The sequence below is a fragment of the Crocodylus porosus genome, unplaced genomic scaffold (genome assembly GCF_001723895.1).
Source record: "Crocodylus porosus isolate Cpor-Errol unplaced genomic scaffold, CroPor_comp1, whole genome shotgun sequence".
Classification (NCBI taxonomy): Eukaryota; Metazoa; Chordata; order Crocodylia; family Crocodylidae; genus Crocodylus; species Crocodylus porosus.
In genome coordinates this window covers 10,616,249-10,635,508 of record NW_017728916.1, presented here as the reverse complement: position 1 = coordinate 10,635,508, position 19,260 = coordinate 10,616,249, and the positions used below count along the sequence as shown (strand labels likewise).

Sequence of the window (19,260 nt, the reverse complement as noted above, 5' to 3'; positions counted from 1 at the left end):
TTATATCTGCACTGCAAATTGAGCTGTAAGGAAGGAATAGGGACACGTTCACAAATCATTCTCATGTCTGAAGATGTTTTCATATTCCTGTAACGTTGAAACACCTCTGATTTCTGTTGCTAAAAGGGATTAGAGAAAGGCATTTTTGTTTGGCAGGGATTTTCAAAAGAGGCTAATGGAATTAGCTGCTCACATCTCCCAGCTTTAGTTATCGAGCCATCAAAGAAATGGTTTGTTTAATGGTGGTGATAATGTTTTTGATAAAAATTTCAAACAAAATTGTTGGAAAAACTTCTGGAAAGGGGGATGATTTTGAGAAAAAAAATATGTAACCTATATACACACGATGGATGGATGGATGGAGAGGTAGCTAGATTTATAAAAATAAATGAATAAATGTAGAGTATGTAGGTGGGTGGCTGCGTCCATTTTTAATAAGAAATCTCCCGGTTGAAAAATCGGTAGCATTCTAATTATAGGCTACCCACTGGTATGAAATGTTCACTGGTATTCACTACAAGTTGTTTACTTATTTTTAAGGCTCGATTGCCTCGGGCAACTTTAGCACTGATAAAAGTTAAAACTTGAAATGAGCTTATTACGATCCGTCATTTTTTCCCCTTGCAATCTTAAAAGCTGACATGGGGAACTATTCTTTCATCTTTTCTTCCCTGGAATTTTCCAGGGTAAAAGCAAATGAGACCCAGCTAGACTTTTTAGTCAAATTTCAGTCATTTAAAGCCAATTTTGTTTTGCTCTGGCAATTTGCTTCATGCTGTTAGAGCCGAGGAAACGTTTTTCAGGGCAGGGGCCATGATCTGATTATATGGAGTCACACAGCACGACACGACCTACAGCAGTGCAGAGTACTGCTATTCTCATGTGCACTTGCTTTGCATCGTGGTATAATTGGCTCTCTTCGGTGTAGGACGATCGAGAATTGTGGCTAACGTGTCTCCCTCTTATCTTGACTCCAAATACTCCCCTCACTGAGCCAGCGTTGTATTTCCTTGCATTACGTAAGGCCTGTTTCTGCCACCCTTTGCCTAGTTAAGTGCTATCTGACTTACTGAGCAAGGTTTTGTGATTCGGTAGTAAGGTTTGTTCAGTATGGTGCAGTTCAGTTTTGGGTATATGGGCAAAATCCAGCTTACAGTGAACCCTCTACATATGCACAGGCTAGTTTAGATAGACTAAAAGGCATGCTGAGCCCCATTTCTGCCACCCCTCCTCCTACTTCTGTGTAGTGTTTTATCAGGTGAGATGTTGGCTGAAATCAGTGAAGCTCTGTGGATTAAGTCCTGCTCGGGTAACCGAATGGGTGGCTTTCTCGATTATCTTGGGTAGAAGTCCTAGCCGTCACTGTCACTGTTGTTCTAGCAATTCGATGTACTGGGAAAAGTAATTTGTAGCCTGTAAGTTGTCATGCAATACCAGCAGGATGAAACGCATTTTCTTTGCATCTGTTAATATTGTATTTTTAATGCTTCATACCATTATAACGTGAATTCCTGCCGCCATAGTAGTCTCCCATTCATTGTTATCCCGATGATCCCATCTGCTAGCTTATATTTAAATCCCACCTGAGCTCTTGGTCTCGGTATGTATTTATTTGTATGGAATACAGCAACCGGGTGACGGAAGAGCCTATAAACAACGCACCGAGGGATAAGGCTAGAGTGACAGTTTTAGATTCGATACCCGTTGCAAGGCGTCATCAGTAGCCTGGCGCAGGCCTTCAATGCAGCCATTAAAGTGATAAATAAGACATTTGTTCGTGATGTGCTTTATAGTTTGGATTTCGCCACACTCACACTTGGGAGCTTCAATAAAATCCCACGTATGTAAAAGGTAGTTACATCTACCTTGTCTAGCACAAACCCCATTTAATGTTATCCAGCTCTGCCTTGGGAAAGCAAAGTCTGGGGGTTTAGAGGTGGGGTCCGTGGTAAGAAGTGTATTAATGATGTCAGTTGTGTTTCATTGCTGGATCAACTTTACCTTGAAGTCAACGTTTTCGTCATTCAGCTGCGTTCTCACACTGCAAAATGGCCTTCTCAACCTAAGCCCTAGCCTGGGGAGCTCATTAAGTTGCACAAAAATTGGTAGTGAATTGAATGAAAGCAGGTTTTTGTAGATGCTTAAAGTAGCCTTTAAGGTGATGGGGGGGTGATGGCAACCTTGTGGTTCTCTCTGTTAGGTGTATTATATCTTACTACACAAACAAGTGCTATCAACCAGGAGTCCAAATGTCTGTCTAGACCTCCTGGGCACTCGTAGTTACTGAATGGTTGGTCTTGGTAAATCCTAAACATGCCAGAAGCCATAGGCTTATATTCTAAAATATACTTTCATGGACACTTTACAGGCAATTAACACTGATCTTCTTTTCCCCTGAGATTTTCCATGCTAGTTCTTAATATTTCTCCTATGATTTGGGTTTCTGTCTTTACTTTATTTGCTGGACATTTGGGGCTTTTTGAAAGGAAAGGTCAAGCTTAAGTCATGGTAAGATCTTAGACTGACTGCAGTTACGTGCTGCCAGGCCTTTGACGGGCCTGAAGGGATTAACTGACTGATTATATACGTAAGAAACTGTAAAAAAACAAAAACAAAAAACAAAAAAACAAAAAACAAAAAAGCAGCTGTATGCCGATATAAACGGCATAGCTTCATTCAGTTCAAGAGCTAGGCTAACTTACATCAGCTGAGGATGTTTTCTTTGCACCAGTTGCTTTTAATCGTAGTCACCTGCGGCCATAGTAGATGCATAGTTTCCAGAGGGCAATGACACTAAGTCATTTGATATGGAAAGAGAATATAGTGACTTTCAGGCATGGCCACTTGTTCCCGCCACGGCAGGGACTGAAACGGCCTCCACCAGGTATCCGTACTGGTACATGCTTTAAATTGCATTGCTAGAGTTTGAGTGGTTTGGCAAGCCATAGTCCAGTGTCTAAAGCAAGAGCCTGTTGCGTCTTCCTCCCGCGCCTCTTTGACTTTTACCCAGTAATAGGAATAGACATTGTTTTGTACCAGGATAAAGTAAGTCCCAGAAAAGTGCTTTTCCCTAAGCCCCAAGGAAAAGCACAGGCATTTGGGCACAGAGGAACCAACAACCTGCATCCCCTGCTCCTTGGCTTGAAAAAGGCAGCTGCTGATACTTACTCCACTCTTCATTCACTTTCCAGCTGTTGGCAGACTTTCTCCTTGCATTTGATGTGAAGTCTGCACAGTCCATTCTTCGCAGTTGAGTTTTCTGGCAGCGGGGTCAATGGGGTTTGCCTTGAATATCCTACATGTCCCAAAAATATTTTCTCCCCGTTAATCCGTCACGTCGGCATTAACTGGGAGTTTATTTGGGATCTTATTCAGTCTGTTGTTTGGCACTCTTTTTGGCCCACAGGGCTACGATCACCAGGATGGTTTGCTCCTAAGCTGGTGATCTGCAATCATGGGCAAGGTGGATTTGCTCCGTGAGGAAATCTGCCGTGTGCGAGAGGTCTGCAGACTGCAGCAGATACCCACACTTGCCAGCCGGTCTTTTCTCAAAGGTTTGTCACATCCACAAGTTACAGGCCAAATGAGGACTATACTGTAATTATTAAAAGCTCCTCAGGGGCGTGAGATTGAATCCATTTAAAATAATGACGGTTTATTAAATAACTATGTGAGAGCACGTGGGTTTTACATACACGCACTGGAAGCAGGTTAGCGTGACATGGTACCTACAAAAGGAGCCGTCGGTGTTTTACACAAGTCCGTTTTGACGTCACTACACGGCCATGAATTCATGGTGTATGGCTATTTTCTCTGTCCTTGAGAAGGGATGGATTGGCTTTCATGTGCCTTTTCTTTCTGGCTTCCCATCGAAGTAAAATACATGTTTCTCCTGTAAAGCAGCTCAATGCATGTATTGATTCACACGTTTAGTATGGTAAAAACGAAATCCTACATCTTGCTGCTTCATCCATGCTACTCTGATAGTGATGAATGCTTGCTTGCTCTCTCATTCCAGGTAGCGGAGTCTGTGACCAAAAGACTAGCAATGTTTATGGTTTTCCCCCATATTTCCATGATGTGTGGAATTGCCTGTAAAACCCAGAGAAAGTCTCTTTCTCTTGGAGTCTGCGGTAGTAGAAAGTAGCGATCCTCCGTAGCACGGTGCGGGGAAGGCATCATGAGAATATTTGTTGTTTGCTCAGTTCTTTATTTCACTAATACAGCAGTTTTGTGTGAGAGACTGCCCTTTAATAGCCAGGCCTATGAGTGAAGCCATGTCCTTATGCAACCGGAGATACTTATTGCTTCCAGGATCCCATGCTTTCAGCCCTGGCAATGGGTATGGTTGGGTCCTCCTTCCCTTCACTGCTTTTTGCATCTTAAGGCCAAGGTGAAGGGGGCAGCACATTATAAAAGTAGGTTTCCACATTGGCTAGTATTGGGGGTGCCTGCTGAAAGTCCCCAAAGGACTAGCATGCACGTCTACCCCTGCCATCCCCACACCTTGCTTTATAGCTATGTAGGTGTCCCTTTTAGTAACACCACTGCCTTTAAAGCCAAGGGGCTACAGCAGCCTCCATCTAAGAAGTCAGTCTTTGCCCACGGGTGAACATGGCGAGTGGTATCGCGGCGTTTTGAGCTTCCAATAATTAATGAGAGACGATGGAAGAAGCATGCACAACAGCTAACTGCTGAGAAATGCTGACTTTGTCACGAACACCGCTGCACTGAGCCTATCGTACAGCTCTTTGGGGGCAACGGCAGCAACCACGCTCATTTGTTTTCATATTTGCTTTCCGTGGAGGGATACGGTGCAGTTGCGTGTAGAGCTCGGCCTGGGCCAGTTTCTTGAAAGGAGCTCTCGTGTAAGAAAACCAAATGGATAGATCAGGGCATGCCAAGGAAAGGAAGTGAAACATAGCCTTCCTAGCCACAAAAACCTTGACTTGTAAACAAGGACCTAGCCAGGTCTCTCTGCAAGGCGTTTTCTTCCCTCAAATGGTACGTGAAACATAGCAGTGGCATGGTTAAGTCAGGGTTTTAGTTTTTCGGATGGATAAATCCAGTATAATGGGAGCTGTTGGGGTCCTCTTAATTTTTTTTTTTTTAATGGTTAAAAAAATGATTGGATTTTGCAAACCCTGCAGGGACTGTAATGCTTAGAGGCTCTATTAAATTCTCGACATTAAGTACCCTGTTACGTTTCAAAGGGCGTGATCCCCACATCTGTTGGGCGGTGGTCGAAGCGGTTAACGTGGACAATGCGTGTCGATTGTTTTAGAACAAGAAAGAAGATGTGATGAGAAGGTGTAGGTGTTGGGTAATACTGTTTCTGTACTTTTCTGTAATACTTTCACTGGCTGGATTAAGATTTCAATTTTTTTTGGAGTTCATTTATATGCAAGGAACCCTAATTAAGAAAAACACCATGTTTGAGTCAGAGGCTGAATTCCTGTTTGAAATTAGGCACAATGAGTTTTCCTCTGTTCTTGCAATGAATTTGGCTGTGAGTTCTCTAGTTAGAGTTGAAAACCAGCATCATGTAAAGCCCCTCTTCCATATCGGTGGTTTTCTAAATATTCACCCTTTGGAAATAACCTTTTTTTTTTCATCTGCCTCCAAGGTGATTTCATGTTTTAAGTTTGGTCAGAATCCCTCCTGCGACTTGTTGGCTAGATGCGAAGAGGAGAGAGAGGCAGGGAACAGAGTCTTCCTGTTTAACAAAAGTTGAATATTTTTTGGACAGTTCGACCAGTGTATTTAAAATAAAAAAAAACATGGCTTTGGTTTTGAAAACTATTGAATGTGGCATGTGATTATGTCTGCCGGAGGAGCAGTGCCTCAGCCAGGTTTGCAAATAGCTGCCTTTGATTTAGCAGTACTGTGTCCTTTTGCAGACGACATGGTGTCTGCACATAGTACAGGCTGCAGGCCAGCTTGTAGGGGACCCTAGGAGAGGCCAAGGGAAGGTGTTGATGTTTCAGGAGGTCCTATACACTTACCAGGACTGACTACTGGGAGCTGTGTGGTCTGCACCCTGCCAGAAGCCTAGGGCAGGGGGTGGGGATGCTGTTGGGGCCAGGCCCTGTTGCAAAGCCGAGCACACCTTTGAAGCATGGTGGTTCCACTCCTTACAGGTGCTCGCTCCTTCGAGCCTTCCCTTGAAAGAATTTGAGACGTGCACACTCAGGAGTGATGCCCTTATCACCTCCTGCGGGATGCAGCATGCTCTTAACTCTCACTGGCTCTAATGGGAATTTAAGGCACTTGGCATCTTGCAAGGATATATATATTAAATGACAGGTTCATAGATGATTATTTACACTTGCCTCGTTAGCTGTTCAAGGAGGTACAATGCTTGGACTGGTGCTGCTCCTCCTGCTGTAAGACGTGTAACTTGGGCATGTCCGCTCTTATTTTTAACATCTCTTTCTGATCGCATGAGCATGGATTGCACAGAGCACTTCCATATAACACTTAACATGACATTTTATATGTAACTTAGCTTTGCACAGCATCCATCTGCCCTCTCATCGACTGGCATGGACCCGGTACTCCGACTCCACTGTGAATACATACGATCCAGTGCCTTTGTGTTGATTACAGCCAGCAGCAATTAAATGTGATTGCATTCTCAGAACAAGTTTTTTTGAATTGGTTTTGGTAAGTTGGAGAGAAGAGAAGTTTGTGCATATTTTAATACTGAGTAGCACAGTGCAGGCACACTGTAGCTAATGGTAATGGCTCGGGCATTTATAATGAATTACTGGCAAAGAGCATTTCTCCACCTCGGGGAACGAACCTAGAGATAGGAGAAATAATCAAAAGCTTCATCTAGTTAAATTTGCATGTCAGTATAAATCAGGTTTCACCACGAATGCCCAAGTACTGAATCTGTCGTCATACTGTAACTTAACGATCGTGTCTGTGATACAGCGGCAGTGCATTTTCCTTCTCATGATGCCTCGTCCAAAGCTGGAGAAATATGCTATTTCCTTGCAGCTATGGCTGCAAGCTCCCCAAGCGCTCGCAGTCCCGCTCGCTTGCCAGGGTGCTTGTGTCAGCTGTGCCTTGATCTCCGTGGAAAGTGCTGCCAGGTGCAGGAGCTGCTCTCTCCTGGATTGTAACCTCTGGGGCAAAGCCTTGCAGCTTGCTGCTCGAAGCAGGTTCGATTCACCGTTCCAGCCCCATTATGTCACTTCATTGGGGAAGGGGAGCGCGCAGATGCGCCTCGTCTTGGGAGATCCCCAGCCAGCCCAGACAAATGGCTGTTGTGTCTTATCCCGGAGGCTGGGCCAAAAATATGGGGCATTTTAAAACGATGCTTTCTCGCTTTCCTCTCCCCATTTCTGCACAGAGGGGTGGACTTAAATGAGGGGTGCAGTGAATGGGTGGCAGGGAGGTGTGGGCGGGGGGGAGGTAAAAGGAGGGTGCTTTGGTGAATGCAAGTGGTCAGTCGAATTTGAGGGAGAAATCCCCTCCTGTTTCCATAGGGGATGATGCTGGTGGGCGGTGGAAGTATTACGAAGAAAATGCAAGCTGTAGCTCTTTGAGAGGGGAAGGAGGAGTTCGGTGCGGGGCAGCGCCCCGTTCTCCCTGCAGCCAAGGATAATCAGGACCTAGAAACAGGCTTTCCAGCACAGAGTCAATGCTTCCAGGCATGATGAGAAAAGCGACCGTGTAATAAAGCTTTGCTCAAAGGCTTTCAAGGACTGCAAGCAGCACAATACAACCTGGTCTTTAAATACAGTTCAGCAGAAACTGGTACTTTGCAAGCAATGGCTGTTAAAATCAGCAGTGAATTGCAAGGCAGTTCCTACAGGAATATTTTTTTTCAAATGCTAACACAACAGGCACTACACAGCTCAGACTGAAAATGACCCCCCCCCCCCTTTTTTTTTTTTTAACTATCAATTTCCAAAGCCATGAAGTGAAGTGGCTAAAGCTTTTGTGAGCATTAGGCTGCAGGTGATGGGGAGAGGAGGGAGCATGAAACCCCATAATCTCCAAGCACTAGCAGGCGACTAAAACAAGGCTGACAAAGCAGTGCGATTTAATGAACTTGGCCCCGTGCATTGACTGGTTATACCATACACTGATCAACGTGGTGGAAAGTGGGAAAGTCTCGGTCAATACCGTTGTCCGGTTGGGCACGACCTGGAAACATTTCACAAGTGAGAGTGGTTAAGCAGGTGGCATGAGTTTCCAAGTGCTACATGTCGAGCATTTCTAGACTCCGGGCACGTTTGCAAGGGATCTGTGCTCTGGTGACCCAACAAGTGGATTAGGTTGCGTTGGCTTCATGTAGACAATGTGGAGGATGTGGCTTTCCGTCCGAAAGTCTTGGAGAATGGCGTCATTGCTTTTTGACAGGGGAGGTGAGTGATGTCAGACTGTCAGTGGGGCCCTGTGACCCCGTATACCATATGCAGCATGCAGGGCCGACATGGGCACGTGGTGCATACAGGGCCCCGCTGCACCAGCCCTGCGTGCTGGGTCCAGCATGGCCTGATCCAGCCTGCAGATGAGCGCAGTGGCCTTCAGGCGGCCCATGGAGCTGGATGAGTTTTATACCCCAGGCCTGTCCGAGTTTCTCCTTTGAAAGCCTTCCCCTGCTTCTGCCTTCCAAGTGGAGCTAATGAGTAGCTCCTGCCAGGGTGATTTTGGCACAACCGCTGCCTTTTTAAGGAGGTTTTTATAAGAAGGATCAACTGGCTGACCCTTCCAGCCTGCTCCGTATCAATGACCGCTCCCGGGATGATGCTGAAACCGGGATCCCAAAACAATTTGGCAGTCCCCACGGACCTCCAACATGTTGGTTTAGTATGAGCAGGCAAACCCAAGACAACGCAGAGACAGGGAGACTTGTTCGATGGGTTGGGCTTGGTGAAAGCATTGCAGTCGTGGCACAGGAAGCCTGACAGAGGAGACAGCCAGCGCAGGCCGGCGTTGAAGCTGTGGCTGGTCAGCACTGCTCTTGCGCGGGCTTTGACCGTCCCTCTCTTGCAAGATGCCGGCACGTTTTCCCATTCGAGGCAGGTTAAAGCACAGCTGAACTCTGACACACGAGCCCCTCCTTATTCAGTGGATCTGCTGCGTGCACGTCCGTGCGTTCATTAAACGAGCCTTTGCAGCTTTTATCGTCTCTTCGCTCCGAGGAGACCAGCTCGTGGAGAGGCAGCGAGCACTCTTCCCCCTTCCTGCTTGGCAAGCTCCATGGAAATGTTTACTGATTTCTAACTATTTACAGCCTCACGAAGCCAGCAAAAGCACAGATTTGTCTGCAGCAGCTTTATTACTGGTAATGAGGTGCAAAAGCTGAGAGCCCCGCGTGACTCAGAGTTAGGGGGGCATTTGCAAGGCTGTCAGTCAACGTGCATCTTTTAAATAGTCCACTGAGCAGGGTTGATTGAGACTCATCACATAAAAATAAGTAGGAGTCCCTCTGATGCTATTTTCATAGCTGCTTTTGAGAAAGGGACCACAGTTGAAGGGACTTCCTAAGCAAACCATGCTGCTTCAGTCTCCAAATGTGTGAAAGCCACCCTCTTAACATGACAGCTGTTCACAGGAATCAGGGAAAACATTCAGGAGTTTTGCAAAGTAAGAGCTCGCGCTCAAGTTGCAGCAGCCAAATTGGAGAAGAGTCCAGCCAAGAGGGGTTGTTGGGTGCATATCCAAAGAAACTTTGGTTCAGCCACTGATAGTTTGTTTGTTTTTTAGCAAGGATAAAAGAAAAGGGAGATCAATATTTGGAGCTGAGAAGGGCAAATATTTTGGAAGGAGAATAACCTAGGGAAATCTGGTTCATTGCTGTCCCTCGAGAGCACTCACTTCTGCCACTGGCAGGGACAGATGGGCCATCGGTCTGACCCAGTGTGGTGCTGCTGCTTGTGTTTTTAAGGCAAAAAGGCTCAGATCAAGGAAAAGTACATCTTCTCAATAAAAGTCTACTAAGACACGTGCTTTTCTTTACTTGGCTGCTTTTGTTAGGTACTTTAGATTTAATAGAGGAATTCAAGATGTAGCTCAGGTGATTGATTCTGGTTAGCATGCCAGCATAATGGCTTTTTCTGGCTGGCTGGGTGGCTTGAATATGCCAACGTATGGGACCTTTTGTATCGTGTCCTCTGTGGATGCCATCGACCCATGGATGCTCTTCCTGTTTGCTTCCATGAGTTGATCTGAGTAGTGGGGAAAGTTGACATGTGCAACACCTGCGCCTCATCTAAATCCACTGGGGAAACTCAACAAAGCTGGCTTGGTAACTGGTGCAGAGTCGGTCTGTTTATCTGAAGGCTTCAGAAGTATCTAAAACTGGCAAAGAAATGGGATTTCAAAGGAAGAGCACGAAAAGGGCCGAGCCTTACCAGTCTGATCCTCCTTTCATGTACGGTTAGGCAACTAAATTACCTTTGTGGAAGATGCTCCTCGTGTATACTTCAGCGGGAACCAAGTCATGCCCCATGTCCTCACTTGCAAAGCAACGAAGGCTGACACTTTGCACCATGCAAACTCCCATTGGACCCGCTTTGTGGGACGAACTTTTCCTTTGAGCCCCAGTGGCAACAAGCGGCGGGCAGACTTGAAGGTTTTGCAAGGTCAGTTCACATCCACTCCCTGAGGTTGGCGTGCCTGTCCAACTCATAGCGGAGCTGTCTAATGAGTCTTTGAAATGAGGCTCCCAATTTCCAAAGACCAGGCTTCTTGTAAACCCGCCAGGACTCGCAGCCTCCAGCAAGACTAGAAACGCTTACTGTCTTTCAGCGCTCAGGCTGCTATTCTAAAATGGAGGCAGTGCATAAAGCAGAAGTTCAAATACATGCATTTATTTGTTCATCCGGTCCAGTTATATGCAGCCTTTCCCAACGGAGGCTCAGGCCGGCTTACAACAAGAGGTCAGTATAACTTATGAAACAGGAGAGTGACAAAAGAACAGAACAAATTAAAAGGGAACCAGAAGATCAGCATAAAACAGGGAGCCTCTAACCAATGTCTCAGCCTAGCTTCGTCTGCTAAGCCCCTACCCAGATAGATGCAGCCTGCCGATGGTTTTCAAGGACAGTCCTGTGCTCGAGCCCATTGAACTGGTGTAGCCTTGAGGTTAGGACGGCCTGGGTAACGGTGGCCTGATTGAGTCTCAAGGAACAGGTCAGAGGCTCATCGTCGGATGGAGTTGGTGAAAGGTACTTCTAGCCACTGCCACCCTATGAAGATCCAGGTGCACCCCAAGTCTATGAACCAGAATGACAAGGGGGGTTGAAAAATATTAAAAAAATCCCATTCTGTCTACTGATACTTAGGTTTCAGTTCATGGTCAGGTTAAACGTTGGGCCAAGATTCGTGTTCGCTCTCGTGATTTCACACCAGACTCAAAGACCCGGGTTCAAATCGCCCGATCCTAGAGCAGCATCAGCCATGACTGAGTCGAACTGCCATCGGCAGAAGGCACAATATGCGCAGAGCCAACAGGCGAACATCGTAGAAAAAACAAAAAGCCAACAAATCCTACTGAGCAAAATGGACAAATGGCCAAGTGAGGCCGTCTCCCCTGCAAATGTTTAATGCCTGTGATGGCTTGAACATAACTGAGATGGGGTTAAACTTTCTCAGGTGTGTTCACCCCATGACATGTGAGTGTGGAAGAGCAAAACACCTCCTGGGTAAGCATTACCCATGTGAGCAGTCCCTTCTCTAAGTGAATAAGGCTGTGTCTACGTACTAAACGTACCCTGTTTCAGAGTAGTGTCCCCCAAGCATGCTGCTTTGCTCTGAGCGGGCACCCTGCTGAGCCAGATGCTCTGAGATGGTGGCTGTGGCCACAGGTTGGCTGATTAGCACAGTGCAAGGCAAGGCAAAGCTGCGTGCAGACTTCCCGTTGAGGGGCAGCCTGTCTGGAGCAATGCAGTGTGCATGACGGCAGCACGTGGGGGACATGGGAGCTTTAGCAAAGGGGCTCGCCTCAGGCTGGCAGGATCCAGACTGAAATCCCCAGAAACCGTTCCCTAAGGTCTCCATGCACCTTCATGCATTAGAAAAGGCATGAAGCAGCGGGAAGATGGATAAAGCTCATTGAATAAAAGACAGCAAGTTAAGATCCTCAACTGGAGGGAACTGCCAGCCTTCCAGAGCTGAAATGAGGCACCCAGCTGCCTGCACGAGGATGGCGTGGCGCACCAGTGCACCTGACCCAGTTCTCTTGGCTACAAGTCATTAATTCCTTTCAGGTAGAAGTGAGTGCTTTGCTTTTTGTGTATGCGCAGACGTTTCCATTGGAAAAGGTTTTGGTGTGGCGTTCGGGTCAGCTCAGGAGCCCCTTTGGCACCAGTGCAAGTCACTGGATGTCCATAGTTTGCTTTTCCAAGGTAGCAACCTACCTTGGCTTCAGCTGAAATGGTTGAGTGCTCAGGGCTAATAAAAATCAAGTACCATCTGGAAAACTTTTGCAAACTATAGCAATAACTAATTCCCATTTGATTGGTGCTAACCAACTCCCTGGTCCCTTTCAACCACTGCAGAGAAATAATTGTGTCCTGACTGGTCTACAAATATCAGCCTGATGCACAGGCAGGGAACAGCCATAGCAGAAAAGGCATAAAACTAAGCTGATACGCTGGATAGCATTTTAGTAATTTTGCTTCCAGTTTCACTGTGCTTAGCATTGAGCGCTCCCTTCCATTTTTCATCCGTCTTATTTCCTGTAAAACCTTCCCCCCTTATTAGTGTACGTTCCCCTTTATGTAATATGACGTCTTACATCGTGTTATTTTGCTGCCATACGTGCATGTACAAGAGCAAAACAGTTAAGCTACCCATAGTTCCGTCTCCCTTGCATCTCTGTGACAGCGACCGCACAGACTCACCGTTCTTCCCTCAGTCCCTTGCCCAGCCTCAAATCCCACTAGGTCTTCGTAACCAAAAATCAAAAAAGCAGGTGAACTCTAAAAGACCCTATTGCCAGTGTCCAGTCCTCCTAGGCTATGAGAAAGGCAGGAGTTGATCTCTCTGTGGGTATTACTGTGCAGCGCTAGGCAGTGCCATGCAAAGATCTGGTTCTGGACAGGACAGCTGGACCTGTAGGAAGCAGTCTAGGCGTGTTAGCATGGCAGTCCAGCCAAGCTAATATACCCTGCTAAAGAGCATCTGAGACCTGAGTTTGCCCACTTAGATATCTATGCACTGCCCTGCATTGCCCTGAACTGCTCACATCTGAATAATTGGGTCTTGGCATGAGTAAACTAATTTGAGGAACTGAAGACATGTCTGCGCTGTTTCTGCCACCAGCTCTTGCTCCCCGTTATTTCACACCTTGATCATTCAACTGGCTGTGCCTGGCACTAGGATTTGGCCACACAAATGCAACTGCAAGCTCAGGGCCTTTATTTGTAGCCTGAACCAGTTTCCTTAAATGGGAAATGATTGGCTGCCTGAGGGATACAGCAAAATTCAAGCCAGAGCAAAAGGCCTGCTTGCCAGTGGTTACTCGCATGTAAAGCCCTCGTTAATTTGCTTGTAGCTGCCACTCTCATTAACGAGAGAAGAGGAAAACAAGTGCAAGCTCTTGCCATGTAGAAACAAGGCTGCATCACAGAACTAGCAAAATTGCTGCCGTATTAAGGGAAAAAAAATACAAAAGCCAGTATTTCCCTGGATACAGAAAAAAGCAGAATCTCGCTCATTCTGGTGCAGCGTCCCTTTGGGGTCTGCCTCTTTGTCACGACTGCGAGGCTTTCCGATGAAAGCCGTGGGCTTTATTTGAGTCTTTCAAAGAGGAAACCACACCGGCTGTCTATTTTGGGGACGCCTTGCTGTTTGGGTTTTCATTCATTTCCCGGGCAATCCCGTAAGGGAGGCAGCCCTATTCCCAAGGCAGTGCATTAAAATGGGTCACGTTATGCAGCTGAATAGTCTTACCACTGTTGCTTATATAGGTTGATTTCTTTCAGTGTTGCAACGGAAGACATTAATATTAGTGTGAGTCCACTTCATTTTACTTAAAAGGTTGTGCCGTTCAATTTTGAAATCTTTCATTTGCCTTCCCCACCCCTCAAAGAGGTGAGGTTCAAAAGCAACTTAAGGTGAAGTTAACGGGATTCTGTTTGGGGTGGGGTTTTTTCAGGGCGAAGGCGAGTTCGAAGTAGCTGGGTGCTTACACGGTTGGGTCTTCTACTGAGACCGTGTGTCCACAAAGAGAGGAAATAACGGGCTACCATCTAATGATGTTGCTCCTTGAACTCAAGTGATAGAAGCTGTTGCTGTTTAGTACCAAAGAAACTGCTAACGACCCATAAGGGAAGATTCTTGCAGTAGCAGCAGCATTTTTTTTTTTTTCCCCCAAGTTTCTTTGCTTAAAATTTGAAGGCGGAAACTGTTTTGGCAAAAATGCAATGTACTCTCTGACAACTTTCAGTGCAGTGGATTAGTATTCCTGGGAGATGGGGCTGGTTGACAGGGGACCATGAGAAGGAGGCATTTGAGCAGGATGGCAGCTTATGGCACCTCGGTTATGTATTCTTCTGTCCAGGGAAAAGGCCGTCACCCTCCAAGATGCAGACGGTTTGCATTAGCGGTCACTTCTCTCATGTGCAGCTTTTCATGCACGTGCGTATTTTAGCTTCCTCGAAACTTGCTCTTTTTTATTGTTGGCATTATTAATCGTCCATGTCAGAGCAGTGCCTCGTGGCCGCGATTGAGTTGGAGCTTCCCTGTACAAGGGGCTGGACAAAGACACAGTGATAAGTAGGACAGTTCCTGTCCTAAATGCTTTTTGATCTAAACAGACAAGATTGGCAGTTGTTAGGAGAAAGCATGTGGTGGTATTACAAAAGGCCACAAAAATAAAGGATTTCTGGTTTCATTTGTGTTGGACCAAGAGCAAAAAAGTCTTGATTAGTTTCCACAAGCCAGAAACGAGGAGAGAATTGCATTTAAAAAATGTGATGCTCAGATGACTTGCAATGCTCTCTGGGCTTTGTAGCTTCCCAGTAACATTTACAGGCCCATCTGATTCACCCCCGAGCAACCCTCGGGGATCCCAGCGCCATGGTCCCAATTCCAGCTCCATCACAAGGGGCTTTGAGACCCGGGCAGCCTTTCCAAGCTGGGGGACACTAGATGTAGCTCCGTGGGGCATTTGCACCTATTGTCCATCTCCTGTATGCTGAGTGTCTGTGGATCCTGGAACAATCATTTGGGGTGCATGGGGTTTCATTTGGAAGCATGGAACAGCTGCAAATGCTAACTCGAAAGCAGTTTAGCATGTACAGAACCGTGCAAGGTGTTGTGTATTTCACACCAAAAATGACTCCTTGAAAGGTTTTGTGCATGCTGACAGCTGCTTTTGGGGTGATTCCTGGCTGTTTATCAGACTGCAAAGAGCTCGGCACATTGGGTTACATTACCTGCATGCTATTTCTGTGGTGCTGCATTATGGTACGGATGCTGCTTTAGCTGCTGCAGTCGTGGACAAGCAGAGCGGACTGGCTATACAACGTGCGTTGCCACTTTCCATTGATATCCCACCAGCTCGCTGTGTTTAGGAGACCAGAATAGAATGGGGGGGGTGGGAGGTAGGATTGAGGTTAAATATCCTGAGTTCAGTGGGGCTGTGCAAGGAGTGCATCAGAGGGGAACTTTGGCCTTGTGGGCAATGGGAGAAGGCAGCAAGGGAGTTTGCAGGCAGGTATTGAAGAGTGAACATGTCGCACGTGTGCCAGGGATGGCTTAGGAATAAAGATAATGCTGCAGAAAGCTAGACAAGGTGACCCTCCACTGGTCCCTCCTGCCCAGAACAACACTATGATTCAGATTATTCCTTTTCATGCAAACAGATGCATTTGGTCGATTTCCATTTCACGCCCAGAAGATTATCCCATTTGATGATGTCGACTCTGTTATCTCATTTGTACAGAAGTAGGGTAACATGTTCTAACCTGGGTACCTAAAGGTAGGCTACCATATCCTCATTGCAGCATGAAAAGCCAAGACGTGGTCATCAAGCATGCTGGGCACTCAGCAGCTTCTAGTGAACTAAATGCTCAGCATTTTTTGGAAGTGCAGCCCACCAGTGATGTGATGTAAAATGCAGCCTCGTTTTAGGCAGCTAGTTTTGAAAACCTTGCCTCCAGCTCACGATTAAGTCTCCTCCATACGAAATCATTTCAGTATACAAAAACTGGGAGGTGGTTCTCCACGCTGCAATATTCATTACACCCTTTCCCAGGCTTGTTCTTGGAACAGTTGAGATTCTTGCTCCTGTAACACACCAGATCTAAAAGTACTTTATGCAAATTGTGAGCTTCAACCACATTAGTTAATTGCTTCACAAATTTGCATTCCTAATCAATCTGAGATGCAAAATAACACCGCTACTCCTTTGTTGAGTGTTGCTAACAGTTTGTGCCTCATTTATTTAATTTTTTTTATTATGCTGATAAGAGCAGTACCCCAGACACTAAACACTAATTCTGAAGAACTTGCTGAGCTCAAAACCAGCCCATAAATAATCCTGTCCTCCTTTAAAAATGTGTCTGTCCTATATTGTGCCACCAGCAAGGATGGAAAAAAGAATAGAAATAAAGCTTGATAAAGCCCCAAGCAGAAGAATTTTGCAATGAATTGTGAAACCTTTGATGGCTGAGTCTTTCTAGCTTATGAACAGGAAAGTCATTAGGTGATTTGACTACAATGCACACATTTCATACAGTCATGGAAAGTGAGGGCTAGAAGGGATCTCAGGAGGTCACCTCTAGTCCAACCCCTGTTCCAAGCAGGACCAGCCCCAACTCCATCATCCCAGCCAAGGCTTTGTCTACCAGGCCTTAAAAACCTCCAAGCATGGACAGTCCACCCCATTCCTGAGTAACCTGTTCTAGTGTTTTACTACTCTCCTAGTGAGAAAGATATTCCTAATATCTAACCTTAACTTCCCTTGTCCATGGAGAGAAACTATTGAGTACTAAATGGCTCTTTAAAGTCAAGGGGAAAAGCATTACAAGAACTGGTGGCCGAAAGATAAAGCCAGAGAAATGTAAAGTAGATATCATGCACCCATTTTTTTTAACACTGAGGGTGCCAAACTTTTCCACCAAACTACCAGTGGAAGGGGTGGATTCTCCATTTCTTGATGTCTTCAAACCAAGATTAGATGCCTTCCTCAGAGAGGAACTTCCTTAGCCTGGGTTTTTGAACCTGAAAGCTTGCTTAATAATTGTTTTCCAACTATTTAAGTTGGTCTAATAAAAGAGATCAGATTCATGCAAAGAACCTTGTCTTCCACGGAGAGAGGCCTTTAGGCCTGAGATGCACGAAGCATCGGACCAGATCTGATGGTCCTGCCTGACCTTAAACTTTGCCTGGGTGGCAATGGGTGGAAACACTAGGGCTGTGTGCTGTGGTCAACCCATCCCACACAGCAGCCTTTCTCATCCGGTTCATGATGCCAGAGGCTCTCAAAAGGGCACCCAGAGAAGATCACTGCATCCCAGTGAAAAGTTTTTGTACTTCCCACCCAGTGCACTGACAATGTAGTCCTGCTTCTCTATGACCCAGAGGCTTCCTGCGGGAAGCTACAAGCGCTCCTCTTCGAGCCAATACATGCCGCTCCCAAATCTCCATCCCCGGGCCCCAGCAGGCATCATGACCAGCGAAGGAATCGTCCCACTAATGAAGCAGTGGACGTAGGCTTTCTCTCTAACACATTTCACACTCAGCCTGCATTTTATCCAAGAGTCGTGGCATTTACTGCATTTCTCATTTAAGCCCTAACAAAAATATAGAGGGTGAATAGGGGCTTGCTAATCTCCAAAGCAGGCTGGAAGGAACAGGTCCATGCTTCTGAATTCAGGAAAGGATTTTGTTCAGGTTCCTACCCGAGACGATGGTTATAGCAAGTCCAGGCGTGCAATAAATCATCTGAGGAACCGTCATTTGCTACCCAGCGGGTAATGGTCCCAAAAGCAAACCCTCTGTATGTACAGCCCTTCATTTTGCTATTGGTAGAGTGACAGTAGGGGAAGATGAGTGATTTTTTTTTTCCCCTCCCCTTCATTTAATACCAGGCTTTCCTTTAAGCTGTTTGCTTGCCTGGTACAGCAGTCTTCCAAACATGTGTTGTTTCTCTTTTGAAACCAATGAAATTAATGTGGGTAATTGTGGTAGTTACAGTCTTTACTTTTTCAAATAGTAATTATCCAATCTGGACTTTCTTAATGAGCAAAGCGACATCGGTAAAATTAAGTTCTTTCTTTCTGGAGAGTTTAATAAGCAAGGGCCAGATCCTGTTATCCCTTCTCAGCGCTTCACCAGCGCCTGCCAAAGAAGCCCTCTCTTAGCCAGGACTTGTAGTTGCAGCATCAGGATCAGGGCCAGATTCGATCTTCTCTAAAATCTGTGGCTGCAGTGGGGTCATATAAATATAACCAACGCAGTCCTCAGTGTCTTACAATGGCGCTAATTTTTTTTTCTCTGAGGGCAGTTAGTCCTTTAAAACCTTGTGCCCCAAAGCATCATGACAACTGCCTTTTTGTGGGCTGGAGCAGCAGAGCATTTTAAGCTTTAGAGACACATGGCCCTCAACCAAAAACTGAAGAACCAGATGTAAATCTCCCTAACTGCCAAGAAACTTGAGATCTCAATTCACTCATTACTTCCACCTATCTCCTTGCCCTGAGGCGGGCTCAGTCCCAGATCACAGCGGCAAGACCCAGAAGGCTTTGGAAAATTTCGGATGTAAATTTAGTGACTGTGGGTTGTCCACTTCTGCTTTTGCAAGAAGGTTTTTATTTCCAGCTCAAATTCTGGGGATCCGTTGCTTATAAAGAGAGAAGAAGCATGGGGGGAAGTGGACCCATACAGATTTTCTTCCCCGATCCCTGAGTGGTTTTTATTCCTCTTTTAATTTATTCTGAAAAAATGGGGTTACGGAGCAGCAAGTGAATTTCCTGATCTTTTTTTTTTTTCCATAAATTGCTTCCTTCACCTCTAATCTCAGAGGCCCTGCGTTCAGGTTTCCACAGATTTGCTTTTAATAGAATAAGGAAAGTGCTCTCTATAGTAGTATTACTTTGCCAACTACCCTTATGCCCAAGGCTGTTAATTTGTTTAACACCGCTGTTAAGCAATACAAATGGCATATCTGATACGGCAATCCTTTAAGTAAATGAGGAGAGGAAGCCAACCCCAAACCTTTTACCAGAACACCACAAACCACGGGCAGTTGCGTCCCCTGGGATCTGGAACAAAACTGAGACTGAGATT

At 45.9% G+C, this 19,260-nt stretch overlaps 1 protein-coding gene across 3 annotated transcripts in view; it reads left to right on the top strand.

Moving 5' to 3' along the window:
* FGF13 (fibroblast growth factor 13) overlaps positions 1-19,260 on the top strand; it is a 425,820-nt gene that overhangs the window by 354,442 nt on the left and 52,118 nt on the right. The gene's annotated exons all lie outside the window — the stretch shown is intronic.